Below are 12,837 nucleotides of genomic sequence, written 5' to 3' on the forward strand. Positions count from 1 at the left end.
TCGGGGGTGGCAGGCTGAGGTGGTATTGGTACACCAAAAGAGAATCTAACACCTATCTTTATACTGGCATTGAAAGTTTGCTAGCAGTATCAAACAGCGGATTTGGAGAAAAAAGTGGTGGGAGAGGGGGGGGGGGGGGGAGAGAAAGAGGCGGAAGTTCATTTAACAGTAAGTGCTATATCAACGTTAACTGTTGAAAGCTGAGCGCTGATTGAATGAACATGCACGGTACTCAACACGCATGCACACAATCATACGCGCTCATGCGTCATTCAATACTTTGCGCTGTATCGACGTGACGTGTTGACATGTCAGCACTGAATTACCTCACTGGTTACACGCACATACATGCACACACACACACACACACTGTGACACACACACACACTGTGACACACACACACATACACACACACACACACACACACAGATGCTAACCTCCGCTTGGGGGTGTGCGTCAGTGTGTGCGTGCACATGCACGCACTCGCACTCTTACTCGACATTATTTCACAAGTCAGTGACACAAAATTAATGGGCGATGACTGAGAGACCGGCAACACACATGAGTGTTTTGCTGGCTTATGTTTTTTCACTACACAACCACTACACAACTTATACTCTTACACAATTCCACACGTACAGAAGCGCAGTCCTCGACACTGATCACCTCATGAAGGTTTTCAAGTGGAGCTCTTGCGCAACATGCAGAAGTATTTGTACCCCAGACTTTTCGCTTCCCCCAGAACTCAACATCGCAGCAACACAGTAGGGGTCAGTCAAGAATGCTTGCTTCACCAGTCATCTGATTGCTTATTTGCAGGTTAGTGGACATGTGACGATGAATTGCCGGTGACCGTGTGACTAGCGAAAAACACAGGCTTTGATAATGATTTTTTGTTGGGGGGATTTTGTGCCTTTCACTTCACTTCACTTCAAGTCCAAGCTTAAAAAGAACAATTTATTTTGTTTGCTCATTCTGAACGAAATTTGTGAGAGGGGAAGCGGGGTTTTGAGGATGGGGAGGTGGACACACACACACACACGCACGCACGCACGCACGGACAGACAAACACACGGACAGACTAAAGAGGAGTTTGTGGCTTTCACTTGTAAGTTCAGTTCAAGCTTAACAAGAACAATGTATTTTGTTTGCTCATTCTGAACAAAATTATTTTGTGAGATGTGAGCGGGGTTTTGAGGATGGGGAGATGGACACACACACACACACACACACACACACACACACACACACACACACACACACACACACACACACACACACACACACACACACACACACACACACACACACACACACGGACAGACAGCGACAAAAAAGGCAAATGAGCAAACAAACAAATACACAGACACAAGAGACGGACAAACAAACAACCGGCAGGCACTTGGCAGTTTCTCTTACGCCTTGTGTTTTCCACTTTGCAGAAGGAACGTCGAAATTAATTATTGATTAGGATTGGAATTTCATCCCACTGATCGTGGGGATGAATGAACTGTTAATGAGAAAAGACGAAGCCTGATCCTTCCGCTTTTCTTGTGTTAGATTGCATTGGAGAGAGAGAGAGAGAGAGAGAGAGAGAGAGAGAGAGAGAGAGAGAGAGAGAGAGAGAGAGAGAGAGAGAGAGAGAGAGAGAGAGAGAGAGAGAGAGAGAGAGAGAGAGAGAGAGAGAGAGAGAGAGAGAGAGAGAGAGAGAGAGAGAGAGAGAGACTAGGAAGTGGAGAGAGAGAGAGAGAGAGAGAGAGAGAGAGAGAGAGAGAGAGAGAGAGAGAGAGAGAGAGAGACATTGAACTTTGAACTTTATTACAGGAAAGATAGCATTAGGTCCGTAGGACCTTTCTTACAGCTAGTCCTGATCTAAGCAAAATGGTTATAATCAAAATGGGAATACATAGGAACAAACTTTTTATGATGAAACGCAGACACACGCAATAATAGTAATATAAGAATAAGATCATTTTTTATCGACATGTGATATACAGATATACAACCATACATTATCAGAACACACACACACACATATATATACACGCACACGCACACGCACACACACACAGAAGATCAACTAACTTATAAGGCAAGCCAACATAACACGACACACTAACCAAATAAAGGATCAGGTAGCAAAGTTTAAAAAAAATAAAAAAAAAAAAAAAAAAAAAAAAAACCACCTTCATGACCTAATATATACCATCTTAGATTATGAAGGAATCACCATGCCAATATAAAATGCAGTAATACTATCTTAGATACTAGAAGGAGTAATACACGAGAATGTATTCTTATCACACCAAGTTGACGCAAGACACATACATGCACATTTTCAGAAGGATAAAAGGCACACATACGTTTGAGCAACCAGGCACATTACATTAAAGTGATGTTTGAATGTATTTTTGCAGATGTGTTTTGAATGTTTTAAGGTTACTGGTCGATTTTAAGCATGTAGGTAGGGAGTTCCAGACATAAGCTCCCGAGTATGAAAGACTAGTTTTAAATATGTCAATGCGTGGCTTCGGGCAGGCCAGATTATGCTTGAAAGTGGAATACCGAGAAGGTGTTGATTGAAACAAGTGAGTTAGATATTCGGGTGCTTGGTCATGTAGGATCTTGTGCATGAAAACTGATTTATTAAATAAAAGCTGTTGTTTAAGTTGAGGTATATTGAGGGCTGTCAGTTTTGCGTCAGTAGTTAGTGATGGGTCAGGCAGAATGAGTTTAGCTGACCTACGATGACGAGAATTTATAGTTTTGAATAATGCATCACTACAGCCATCCCAGATGACAGAGGCATAATCAATGTGAGGTTTGATGTGGGCGTTGTAGAACATTTTTCGGGCGTCTAAAGTTATGACTGACTGAAGTTTTGAAAGTAGGAATAAATTTCTTGAAACGCGTTTACACAGATGTTCAATGTGGGAATGCCACCTAAGCTTATCATCGATAATCACGCCTAGCAGTTTGTGTTCGCTAACCTTTTCTATTGAGTTTCCGTTGATGGTGAGATCTAGTGAGAGGGGGGACAACTGATGCTTCTGGCGCGTTGTAATTACCATTGATTTAGATTTCAGAGGGTTTAGGACCATGTTGTTTTCAGAGCACCATTGTGAGATGTCTCTAAGGGTGTGCTGAAGAGATTGTTGAATATTTTCAAGACGTCTATTTTGTGTCCGTAGTGTTGTGTCATCAGCGAGCATATGGCATTCTACTGAATTGTCAGAGAAGTGAAGTGGAAGGTCATTAACGTAAATACAGAAAAGAATAGGACCTAAGACAGAGCCCTGGGGTACTCCATATAACACGGACTCCTCTCTTGAGTACGCACCATGTACATAGACTTGTTGCGATCGGTTTTCAAGGAAAGACTGAAAGAAAGACAGAGAGTCAGATCCATTGAGATATAGTGATAATTTGTTGAGGAGAATTTTATGATCAACGAGGTCAAAGGCCTTAGAAAAATCTAAGTATACGACCCCAGAGAGCTGGGAGGAATTTATGGCTGACAGACATTTGTCTGTCAAAAGCGAGAGCGCAGTAGAACATGAGTGGTTACTGCGGAAACCAGACTGCAAGGGGTGGAAAAGGGCCAAACGGTCCATGTATTTTGTGAGATTAATGTGAATATGTCTTTCAAGAAGCTTTGATAGTACTGAGAGTAAGGAAATGGGGCGGTAGTTGCTAATATCAGAAGTGTTTTTGGATTTGGGGAGAGGAATAACTTTAGCTTTCTTTAGTGCTTGCGGAAAGGTGTTGCGCTGTATGCAGAGATTAAAGAGAGAGAGAGAGAGAGAGAGAGAGAGAGAGAGAGAGAGAGAGAGAGAGAGAGAGAGAGAGAGAGAGAGAGAGAGAGAGAGAGAGAGAGAGAGAGAGATGGTTCTTGTTGACTGAAGGCTTATATCGCGCGTATTCCGTGGGTACAGTTCTAAGCGCAGGGATTTATTTTTTTATTTTTATTTTATGCAATTTATATCGCGCACATATTCAAGGCGCAGGGATTTATTTATGCCGTGTGAGATGGAATTTTGTTTACACAATACATCACGCATTCACATCGGCCAGCAGATCGCAGCCATTTCGGCGCATATCCTACTTTTCACGGCCTATTATTCCAAGTCACACGTGTATTTTGGTGGACATTTTTATCTATGCCAATACAATTTTGCCAGGAAAGACCCTTTTGTCAATCGTGGGATCTTTAACGTGCACACCCCAATGTAGTGTACACGAAGGGACCTCGGTTTTTCGTCTCATCCGAAAGACTAGCACTTGAACCCACCACCTAGGTTAGGAAAGGGTGGAGAAAATTGCTAACGCCCTGACCCAGGGTCGAACTCGCAACCTCTCGCTTCCGAGCGCAAGTGCGTTACCACTCGGCCACCCAGAATACAGTCTTGGACTTATGTCGATTTGTAAGTGCAATTCATTCATTTAATTATTTATTTCAGGATTGTTTTCGCGGTTTAAACGGGTGAAAGTGTGGCATATACGAGTTTAATCCCAAGTACGTTTAATCCAAGAAAGGACGTTTCCTGCCAAAGTCGGCCTCCCGTGCATATTTCAAGAGATGATACTCTACATGACAGATGTAGAGTAACTTTTATAGTAGACTTTGGAATCACATTCAATGATTCATATTGTGCGAAGTGACCATATAATTCGAGGTCAGATTCTTGTGACACGAGGCTGCTAAAGTACTCAGAGTAAAATAGGTATATAGGAGCGCCTTATTCCCCTTGTCCGCTGCTCCATATTCGAGAAAGAAAAAAATGTGTGAACTGGGTTGTAGTGAACGTGTAGCCGTAAGAAAGGTCATCATGTCAGAATGCGGTCAATTGTCATGTAAAAGTTGGTACACAAGTCGTACGTAAGATTCTTTACCAGACGAGTACACATCGTAGATAGGTTGTTTTTCTCTTGGTAGACGAGCCCAAGCGTGGATAGATTGTTTTCTCTTGGCAGAAAATTGCAAATCGTGGACAGATTTTTTTTTCTCTTGGCAGAAAATTACAAATCGTGGACAGATTTTTTTCTGTTGGGTAGACGAGTGCAACAGTTGGACAGGTTGTTTTCTCTGGCGTGGTTTTTGCTGACGAACTATTATTACTAATTAGCAGGATGAGAGGTGAATGTTCGGTGCGTGTTCTCTTTCGGATGAGACGAAAAACCGAGGTCCCTTCGTGTACACTACATTGGGGTGTGCACGTTAAAGATCCCACGATTGACAAAAGGGTCTTTCCTGGCAAAATTGTATAGGCATAGATAAAAATGTCCACCAAAATACCCGTGTGACCTGGAATAATAGGCCGTGAAAAGTAGGATATGCGCCGAAATGGCTGCGATCTGCTGGCCGATGTGAATGCGTGATGTATTGTGTAAAAAAAATTCCATCTCTCACGGCATAAATAAATCCCTGCGCCTTGAATAAAAAAAATAAAAAATAAAAATCCCTGCGCTTAGAACTGTACCCACGGAATACGCGCGATATATAAGCCTCATATTGATTGATTTTACTGTCTGATTCCACCATAACATGTTATGAGGTTGGTTCGGTATGACTTTGGCTCGCTGTTTTCTACTGTTCTATGTTTCTTTGTTACATGATCCACATTCTGTTGTGTAAACAACAGCATGTGGATCATACAAATGTCTACCCAAGCAAGCTATGAAAAGACGCAGTTCGTGTATTTTTAGACCCATCTCCCCCCTTTCCCCGTTGCGATGTAACCTTCGTGGTTGAAAACGACGTTAAACACCAAATAAAGAAAGAAAGAAAAGTATTTTTAGACCATAATTATTGTATGTAATGTCTCGCATTACTGCTAAACTTAAATGTTTGTTGTCAAGGTAGTTTTGGACAGTGACCATTCACCAAGAGTACCGACATTTATTGCTTATATTAGACAGTTAAGTTTATAAGTATCTGTACCTGAAACGGCCAGAAAGCGATCGATGCATAAAGCTTAGCTAGAAAAGTTCTGTCAGCTGAAACTCGGGGGAAACCCGTCCTTGCCCTGATTTTACTTATGACTCAGGTTGTCGTTCGCACCAGCTTATTTTATAGATCTATATTATGACCCCCCCGCCCCCCCCCCCCCCTTCCTAGAGCTCCTCCCTCTCTACCTGCTTCCTTACCTCCTCACTTCCTTGCTCTGTGCTTATCAACCCGCAGGTAAATTTTTGTGGTTATCATTTCGTGTTATTAAACATCGTACGCACAGCAGAGTTGCAGTGTTTCCGAGAATAGAAGTTGTCAGCTTCGTCGATGTCATAGTGTACGGGGTTTTACCCATAGCAATTCATACATGGCAGGAGGAAATACAAGACGTAGGTGGGTAGGTGACCTCGTGCACCCAATAACTCACGGGTACAACACTGTCACTGATACTAGCTGAGGTCTTTGCGTGAGAGAGAAAATGGCTGGTGCTTTTGTGAGCGAGAATTTCCTGGGGTGGCTATTTCGGGATGGTTAGATCATCCCGGTGCTGGTGAAGTCAGCAAATCGGTGCAGTTCGATGATTCAGTTGATAACAGGCACATGAGAAGTGACCGGGAAAGTTGGGGTTGGTTGTTTCGTGATTGTTTTGACAGTTGTTTTGTTTTTGTAACGTGTTTACGATTGTTAGAAACTGACGAAGATCTGCTGGAATAAAAAAAAAGGTATGTTGTTGTAACGTAACGTTTTGTTTTGTCAATGATTTAAACGTTCCAACAACATACCTTTCTTGGTTTTTTAAAATTCTGAATTTGGAACGTTGGCAGTGTATTTGGTTATGGATGCCAAGATCTGTTGGGACTAGCGAGTTTCATTTGATTGTAGAAAGCAATGTGAACGTATTTTAGTAACTTGTTTACGGCTGTGTTTACGGTTGTTGAAACGCAAGCTCTGTTCGGACCAGCACGTTTTATTTTTGGTTTGACTTCAGATATGATACATAATTAAAAGGTTAAAGTTAACTGAAGATGTGCTTAACTTTGATTTGCCTTGTTGCATTGCACAGACAAACATAATTCAAATGGCGAAGGAAGTATGAATAATTTAAAGCGATGGTTTTTGTTTGTTAAATTGTACGAAGACTGATGTTATTTTTCATGGTTTGGCTACTGGGAAAACCCGTAGGCGCGAAAATGAGATCGAAATAACCGCAACACCTGTGTTGAATCACGATTACAATCTACTCATAACGTAACAAACGCAGACAGTTTATTTCCAAAAAACAGCACGGGCTGAAATTGTGTCAGCAATCCTTGCCGTGAAAACACGTTGAAAGTAACTTTGCGTCAGTTACTCATAGATATTATAGCCGGAAGCGTGTCTGAATTTGAAAGTGATCTCAGCGTGATCGATAGGTTGAGGAAGTGATCGATAACCTAAAAATAAGGACTGGCTGCGAACATTAGTTGCTGTTTTTTCCCCCCACTTTCGCCTTGGGCATCTAACAGCTAGAGCAGTTTGAATAACGTTCGGTTTGTTATGTCTGAGCCCGGAAACAGTTTTGTGCGTAATTGAAAAGTCACTCATGATAATTAAGTTGTGAGCGAGGATGTGAGGTACATCATGACATTTTACAGTCTCGGAGGATTTTTAAATCAAGCATCTGAGTAAAAAGAGTTCTATACAGGGCTGCAACGTGAGGAGGTAACCAAGGAAGTACATACAAGGTTCATGAAGACATTTCCTGTCACAGTGAAGCGCTTCGATCAATGGAAACCAAGGGAACCTGCCAGAATATTATGCAGTAGTCGTTTTACCTTGATGAACAGTAGGTATGACTCACAGACATCGATAGACTTTTAAAGAATGGGATACCAGTGACGATTCAAGCTCTGTGTCGTGAAATTCAAAGAAAAATACCGCGTGAGCGTTGTGTTGTGTTTGTGAAAATCTACACTTCGATTACTTATTGAAAAGACGTAAGTGTGCGCCGTGCGTAGCCGAAGAATTATCATTTACACCGATGGAAATCATAACAATATAATATTATTCAATTTAAGTAAGTCTCAATCTTCTTCAGGAAGCAGTCATTCTTCTGACTCTCTGCCAGTGTTTTAAGGAGAAGGATGCTTCATTGAAGCGTGCGACTGTGTAAACATTTGCCTCAATCTTCGATGATTTACAGGAACGAATTTTACACGAGAAGGACACACACTTTTGAACTATAAAAAGCACACGACATCGCTATTGTTCCTTGTAGAGCACAGAAGCCAGTGCAGCTCAAACACACGGCCCACGTTCGGTTCAAAGGATGTAGACTATGCATGGCCTTTGCACAAGCGCAAAACGACACCCTCTGCAAAAAGGAACCCGTTTAAAAGTCCTCTTTGGTGTCGACTAAGAGTGAACCTGTTTCAAAAAGTTTTTGGAGGTGAATTTACGGTACACCTGGGAAAGAGCAGGAACAATCACCTTTTCAAGTTTGCATTGTATTTTCCCGGTGTTATCGTGTGTATATATATATATGAGTGTAACGGGAACTCTTTTGACAGTTTCGTTGAAAAGATAATTATTTGTCGGAGAAATAAAAACAATTGCTGGAAATAATTGTGGCTGAAATAAAAGTCACGAAACAATGAGAGTCTATGTATACCCTTTCCAAAGAGAGAGTCCAGCAGTTTGTGTAGAACTGTAACGAATGTGTAGAACTGTGAAACATGCCATTGTTACTGTGAAACGTAATGCTTTAGTCATGACTGCGCGACTGTGAAACCTGACTTCTTGTTGAACTGTGAACCTGGAACTGTGAAACGGCGTTTTTTTGGTCTTCTTCTTCTTCGTTCATGGGCTGAAACTCCCACGTCCATTCATGTTTTTTTTTGCACGAGTGGATTTTCACGTGTATGACCATTTTACCCTGCCATTCAGGCAGCCTACGCCAATTTCGTGTTTTTTTGTGAAACTGAGACGTAGTGTTGTTGTTGTGAATGTGAAACTGTAAAACATGGTGTTGTAGGAAAGTAAATCTGCTGTGAGCGGAATGAAGGACAAAGCCACGAAAAAACTGCCCACCCGACCATCGCTACTGACCATAGGTAGGTGTGATGATTAGACCATACGCGCGATTAGCTATTGTATGGTTTGAGATGTTCTGGATAATTGGGGTCAGTGTATGACAAAGCGAGTGTTATCTTTTATATCTAACATAAATGAAAAAATGGTGAACGTAATTTTAATCGTCTATTTAGTTGTTTCAAAGAATCAAGTTATGTCTTATGCTAAGCGCAAGACTGGCTACTAATTTATCATTATGGTTTTTTTTGTCGTTGTGTTTTGGTGGTAGTTTGACCGATTTGTTGGATGTTTTGTGTTGTCTCATTACCTCTCTGAACTACATTCTGGTTAATTGTGAGTGTCCATGACATGTGACACCCGTGAATGCAGACTCACTTCGCGGTATATGTCCATCAAGTTGAGGCTATTCCTTGATTCTTTCTAAGTCAAGCTGCAGACTAATCAGTGTTGTTACTTATATATTCTAACTGGTGGTTTCAACTCCTTCCTTTCCTCTGGACGTCGGAGTGTTTGTCACATTTTCTCACATTTATTTTATTTGCATATTTTAACTTTTGTTTTCTTTTTAATGAAGAAAATAATTGGTCAGAGAAAACGTTGTAATTCTCTCTCTTGGTTAACACAGAAATGGCAGATGTTGACAATGGGTTTGAGAAACAATGTTGCCCTTTCATTAAGGATAGAGACTGTGCAGTTGTTGCAGGGTTTTTGTATTTCAAAAGATCTTGTCAGGGATGTTATTGTTAACCTTTGAAATTAACAGCGATTGCAATTGATTCGTGCGTTTGGTCGTTTTCGAAGATGCAAAAAAGACACAGTGTTGTTATTCATTGAAATGGTGAACAAACATGACAATTTTCGCTCGATATGATCTTTCTCTTTCTTTCGAAAACACGGAACATCGCAGCTGATTGTTCACCCTGGCGCCATGCATGGTCGCTTGCCTCAACGGATCAGTGCTTGTGTTGGCACTAAGTTGCGCAACTCTTCCACAGCACATAAAACCTGACAGAGTTATTTCCGGGAGGCAACGTCTATCGACCGTGTGTGATAAAGGCGGGTTAAACAGAAAAGATAAACCGGCACGGTTGGCCTAGTGGTAAGGCGTCCGCCCTGTAATCGGGAGGTCGTGGGTTCGAACCCCGGCCGGGTCATACCTAAGACTTTAAAATTGGTAATTTAGTGACTGCTCCGCCTGGCGTCTGGCATTATGGGGTTAGTGCTAAAACTGGTTGGTCCGGTGTCAGAATAATGTGACTGGGTGAGACATGAAGCCTGTGCTGCGACTTCTGTCTTGTGTGTGGCGCACGTTATATGTAAAAACAGCACCGCCCTGATATGGCCCTTCGTGGTCGACTGGGCGTTAAGCAAACAAACAAACAAACAGAAAAGATCTTTATTTATTGATGATAATGACAGTCCTACCGTTTTCAAGGCGAAGGAGGAACATCGTGTGTTAGATATCTGTAATTTATAATATTGTTATCATTTAGTGTGTTTTTTCTTATCCTTGCGTGATCTTTTGTTCGTTCGCATTTCTTAGGACGAAACTGTTTAGAAACTCCCATGCCCTCAGAAGCCGTGAGTACACTGAGGTGCCCAAGTTTAACCTTTGAAAACGTGACTGCTTCTGATACACTGGCATTCTGCAAGTGCTGAGAGGTGATTGTGTTTCTAATTTTGCAAATCTATTATACCCTCTCCAAACCCATCACCCCCTCCCCACACACACACACACACACACACACACACACGCAATCTTCTTCTTAATTTAAATGCACGAAAAAGTCATCGAGGAGCTTAGAACTCTTTTCTAAACTGGTTCAAGTTTTAATACGTTCTGCCAAGCAGACGTCCACACGCGCCTAAGTGTTTTCAACGGACACGAAGAAAGTTTTCAGCGGCACATGCTGCCCAGCCATGGGAGAATAACACGCCTTGGCTCTCGAACCGTTCAGCTTTTGTGCTGCTGTGCGGATCGATGTGGCGCACATGTTTGGCGATTGGGAACCGATCATGCGCTAAGCTGAGATCCTACCTCGGAAAATGGATTTCCCCCAGGTTTTATCTTCCTTCGTGACGCAAAAAGATACACCCGATTTCCTTTCTTGATGAGGAGATGTACTTTTGGAGGGGGATGGCATCAGAGAGAGGGAGAGAGAGGTTACTTGTACAAGGGGATACCTACGGAAACGATTAGTGATATAATCATTGAATACCACCCTAACCACCCCCCCCCCCACACACACAAACACCGCCTACCTCGATTCCTTCCAATGGAAAGAGAGAAAGACAGACAGACAGACAGACAGACAGTACACACGTGTTTCCCGGTTCTGTCACTCTCTTTCATTGCCTTTCCCTCCCCCCTTCCATAGAAGAGTCAGAGACAGACAGGCAGATAGACAGAGAGAGACACACACATTCGTACCAAGTTCTGTCACTCTCATTCAATACCACACCCCAACGAACAGGAGTTCTCACAGAGCCCCATTAGTCTTCTCCCCGAAGGTGTAGTCAGCCGACATGCCACCTCTGACCTTTTGCTGCACGTGCTGGGTTGATGTGGATCATTGCTGTGTGCTTGACAGGGACCATCTATATCCACGTACATAACGTGCCTTCCCTATTGATTCCCTGACAACAGCAAGGCATCCAACAAGTGACCGTGCTCCTGTGGCATTATCACAACATTTCACATTGCGGTCTTCTTTAGATGCGTTATGTGGAAAATATGTCGCAATGTCAGTTCGTGATGGTATTATTATGATGATCGCTTTTTTTGCGGTTGATGTATCTGTTTAAGAATGTGATCTTATGTAGGTGTAATTTGTCTTGGGGTTATTTCTTGTTTGTGAAATTCAAAAACGTTTATTGTACAAATGGCCATACATTTACTTGGGAGAGTGAGTGCTTTTCGTAGTTGACTATTATAGCCTGATCCATTTTGCCTGGTTTCTATTACTTTTTAAAATTTTTTATAGCACAGCCCCGTAAAACTCCAAACAGGCAGGTTTGCACGTGCGTCGACCTGCCTTGTGAAGCCACCTTCAATGAAGGGACACTTTTGGTTCGTCCCAAGAGTCCCCTTCATCGAAGATACTCTGGAACACCCAATTTTAAGACCTCCAACTGTCTGAACAAAATCAGGTCTGAAAAAGGGGGAAGTCGTATATAACGGGGTAAGTTTACAGAGGTTATGAACAGAAAATCTTCGAAAACGGGGTTTTAATAGGGAGGGATTTTTATATTGAGGGGTCTTTAAAAGGGAGTTCCACTGTACCAACTCTTCATTTAAAGATGAACTACCAGGCAAGGGAAACTGGAGGGGGGGGGGGGGGAAGCTTGGACGAGCAGACAACATGCGACTTAAACCATTCAGAGTAAGAAGGACATGAAAGCGGTCGAACCTTTAACGACGCTCTTTCAGAATCTTTATCCTCGAGCGAGCACTTTAAACCTCCCTCCGCCAACGAGAACGGGACCATATACATAGGCAGTTCCTTTGGATGTAAACTTCAGAGAAGTACACAGCTCCCTAATTTACCGTGACTTTCATCACAGGAGGTACCCGGCATTAGAAGACCATAGGCCGAGAGAAGTTGTGAGAATAAAGTTCCCTTTATGGTCCTCAGCAGACGACGTAATGGGGAGAGGCTACCCCACGCGGTGTGGTCACTGACTTTAGGACTATCCCTGGTTGGCGTTTTATCTTGTCGGTGGACTGCTGTTCGACTTATTATGCTTTGTTTACATATACATTTCTACTTTCTGATGTCTGAATCCTCCGCCTTTATCTCGTCCCGCATAACAC

The 12,837-nt window shown here is 42.4% G+C and overlaps 1 protein-coding gene across 1 annotated transcript in view; it reads left to right on the plus strand.

Annotated features, from left to right (window-relative positions):
• LOC138980133 (transmembrane and coiled-coil domains protein 2-like) overlaps positions 1–12,837 on the plus strand; it is a 155,737-nt gene that overhangs the window by 4,229 nt on the left and 138,671 nt on the right. The gene's annotated exons all lie outside the window — the stretch shown is intronic.

The sequence above is a fragment of the Littorina saxatilis genome, linkage group LG11, assembly GCF_037325665.1.
Source record: "Littorina saxatilis isolate snail1 linkage group LG11, US_GU_Lsax_2.0, whole genome shotgun sequence".
NCBI classification, from domain to species: Eukaryota; Metazoa; Mollusca; class Gastropoda; order Littorinimorpha; family Littorinidae; genus Littorina; species Littorina saxatilis.